The sequence below is a fragment of the Corvus brachyrhynchos genome, unplaced genomic scaffold, assembly GCF_000691975.1.
Source record: "Corvus brachyrhynchos isolate BGI_N302 unplaced genomic scaffold, ASM69197v1 scaffold14, whole genome shotgun sequence".
Classification (NCBI taxonomy): domain Eukaryota; kingdom Metazoa; phylum Chordata; class Aves; order Passeriformes; family Corvidae; genus Corvus; species Corvus brachyrhynchos.
Window position 1 is genome coordinate 2474544 of NW_008239110.1, and position 3817 is coordinate 2478360.

Below are 3817 nucleotides of genomic sequence, written 5' to 3' on the forward strand. Positions count from 1 at the left end.
CGGCGCTGCCTGCCGGAGAGGGGGCGGAGGAAAAGGGGGGGGCACAGCCACCGCGGGTCCTCTCCGCAGCCCCCCCCCGCCACACAAAGGCAGATTGCATTGTGGAATGTCGCTCGGTGTTGGCACATGCTGCTGTGTTTATTTTCTGTGGATCCCCTGTATGAATATATGTTAAAAAAAAAAAAAAAGGAAGAAAACCGAAAAGCTATCCCTTTTGATGTAGACAGTATTTAACCGTACCAATTTGCACTGCAAGAAAATCGAAGTTTACATAAGCAAAATGTTTATTTTGTCTTTTTTCCCCCCTTCCTTTCCGACCTTAATTTTGCAAATGACTTGCATTTTCCACAGTGAGCGTTAGTCAACCAGTGACCGGTCTACAATATGTTACTGTGTTCTAGCCTTTGCTTTATGTGTATATGTGAACTTTTGTTATAAACAAGTATTCTTAAATACGTGTAATGCTTATTTTCTCCTTTTACCATAGCAAAAAGGATTAGTATATGTGTGTGTATGTATACATATGCATGCATGCATAGACATACATACGTACACATATATATAATCTCTCTATATACACATATATATGCACCTCAGCTTCCATTCTCCAGAGATGTGACTCTCATAATTGTTTAATATATGCCTTCAATGGCAAGAGTCGAGTTTGGAGAAGGGAGAATAATGCAAATCAACAAAGTAAACTTCATTTTCAGGCAGTGTGTCTGGGGGTCGAGGCGCAACCAAAGGGGGAGGAAAAAATATGTGCAGCCCTTCCAGATAAACGTGCAATCAAGGCCTGGTGTAGGTAAGGCGGAGAGTGAACAACATGTTTCCAGAGTTTTCCCAGAGAAAGTGGCATTTCCTTGAGAGGGAAAGGGGATTATTTAGCTTCCCCACCACCGCCCCCTCAGCGCCCTTTCCTTCCCCTCCTCCCCCCGCGGCTCCCCTGCGTGCCTTTGGCATCCCCAGTCTTGTCGCCCAGGCCGATATCAGCCTCCAAACTTTCTTGTATTGAGAAGTTTTACGTCAAGGCAGAGCCAGGGAGAGCCTGAGGAGCTGCTGGGCCCGAGGTGGGGGTCGGGTGCTTACCCCTGCCTGTAAACACTCGCTGCCCCCTCCTCTCCACAGAGACCGTGTGCATTTCTTTTTCACTTTACTTTTCATATTTATTTTATTTTCTATTTGTATCCAGCCCCTCTCCCTCCCCATCCTCCCCTTGTCCTTTGGTCAGATTGCGGTATAATTTATTGAAGGAAAGGACCAGTTTTAACTTGGGCAGCCTTGTGTCTTTCACTGGGGAATGAAATGAAGTGGGAAAAAATGCCATTTTTCAATCCGTGTTTCCCCCCCCCCCCCCGTTTGCTAATAGTTTTAAAGTGCATTTCGTGACATTATCTTGATGAGAAATGGTTAACTTTCCAAAATAAAAAAAAGAGAAAAACCCACGGGGACAAAAAGAAAAAAAAAGGAAAACAAAAAGGAAAACAAAAAGCTCTGAAGGGAAGCAGAGGAGCGGGACCTCGGAGCAGCGCATGTATGTGCGTGTGTCTGCGTGCGTGTTTGTGTTCTTATGCACACACACAGCTATGCATATACATTAGAGGAACTTTATGATAGTTATAAATTCATAAAGGGATCATTTAGTCAGCACAAACGGGTGCTATAGAGACAAAGCATTTTTATAATCTAAAAGTTTACTTAGTTGAGTGTTGGACAATTATGGAGAAAAAACAGTGGAGCATTCTCTCGCAGAACTCTCCTATAAATATTGCATTCAGTAGCTAAGGCTTTAGAATATGTTTCTCATTGTCTTTTAAAATGCCTGTGACACTGGGTTTTCTTTCCTTCTTTCTTTCTCCCTTTCTTGCTTGCTTGCTTGCTTTCTTTCTTTCTTCTTGGTAAGACAGTTGATGATTTCTAAGAGGCACATGCATTAGCCTTTTTCCTGGTTTTCCAACAATTGTTAAAAAGATACGGGCACCAAGCTTTTCTCTTTTCTTTCTTTTTTTTTTTTTGGGGGGGGGGGGGGTTTGGTTTTTTTTTGTTTGTTTGTTTGTTTATGTGTTGAGCTGCTTGTTATTTAAAGTGTTGAGGACTAGCGCCTAGTGAAGTGAATCAGATCAGGGCAGATCCAGTGGTAAAGGGAGGAAATGAACTTTCAGACACTTATTAATATGTGTGTAAGGTCAGACAACGGAGTCGAGAGGGTGTTTGAAAAAGCCTCAAACTCCAAATAGGTTTACTTAAAAAAAAGTTACCACGCAAACCTTACCACTATGTATATATGTTTAATATTTGTCCTTTGAAATGCAGAAATAGTTTCAATGTTTTCTTTGTCTATTTTACTTTTTTTTTTTTTTTTAAATGCTACCCAGGGAAATATTTTCATATCATTTTTAAGTGGCCTGCCTCAATGTATATTTATTTCTTTTAAAGCAAACAGGTTCTGGAAACTGTTTTTCTGTAGCTTTAAATGAGTAGGTGAACAAAATCTATATGGGATGTAATTTTTTTTTTGGTTCAGTCTCTTTAAAAATACTTTGTTTTGGTACATTTGGATGTGCTTGTGGGGAAAAATAAAAACGCAGAGATCCTTATATATTTATGTTAAAGTAATATTTTATTATCTACATAAAACAGAAATGCACAATACCTTCATAGTTTCTTCTAATTATTGAAATATCGTTATTTTATTTTTAGAGATAGCACAGATTTGCATAGTTCTTAAGATTTGGAGGGAGAAGACTTATACTGAGTTGAGTTCTGTGTAAAAGAACCACCGTTCCTTTATATTTCGTGGAATTTTTGGAATAAATTTGATGCCTATACCGAGAGGTTCCACGCTCATAACTTTCAGGGTCTTGAAGGAGAGCCTCGGGAGCTGTGTTCATTGTGTCTCTCTGCAGATGAACCACAGCTGTGTGTTTTGGAGCATTGATTTCTGTGCGGGTAGGGCTGTCCTGCCTTTGATGCTGGTGGGGAGATCTGCTCCTCAAGTTTGTTGCATGTTCTGGCGGAAGGCACGGGGGAGAAGGGATTCGAGTCTTCTCGGTCTCTTTTTATAATTTAACATCTGACTCCTTAAAAAAAAAAAAAAAGAGAGAGAGAGAGAGAAAGAAAAAAAGCAAAACAAAAAGGCGGGGCTTAATGATGGGAGTACCGTTTGCAGGAGGAAGGAAGAATGCGGCTGCCCAGCGGGGCTGCGCCCCCCCGGGCCGGGCCGGGCCCCGGGCCCCGCGGCTGTGGCCCCGGTTTCACCGGTGGGTGGTGGGGAGGCGGTCGGTTGTCCCGGACGGGTACCGGCTGGGGACCCGCGGGGCTGGCGCGCTGACAAGCGACATCCAACTGCGCAGTGTTCGCACACGCGGCGGTGTGTTCAGGTCCTTCTTGGCTGGCTCGGTTTCCTAAGTGCGATATCCTGCTCTTCTCCCCCCTTCCCCTCCTTTACGATAGTTTCTGGGCTTATGAGATTTAATCATCTTTTCTAACTTCTAGTCAATATTACACTCATCCCGAACAGATTCAGCTAAATGATCTTATCAATAGTTTCGAAGAGAAGTGACAGAAAGAAGAAGTGTTTTGTGACCGCAGACGTGCTGACGGGTAAAATGTTGAAGCTGGGTATGGATTTAAAAGTCCTTGGTCAATAGCCCGCGGAACGGGCTGCGGAAAGCGAGCAGCCTCTGCCCTCTGCAGGACACTCGGGTGGGCGCCCAGGGAATATTTCGCCTTTGACGACAGGGCCCCGTTCTCGGGGAGCGTTCCCGTGTCGGGTGGACAGGAGATGACTTGGATGGATGGTGCCTCGCTCGGCGGG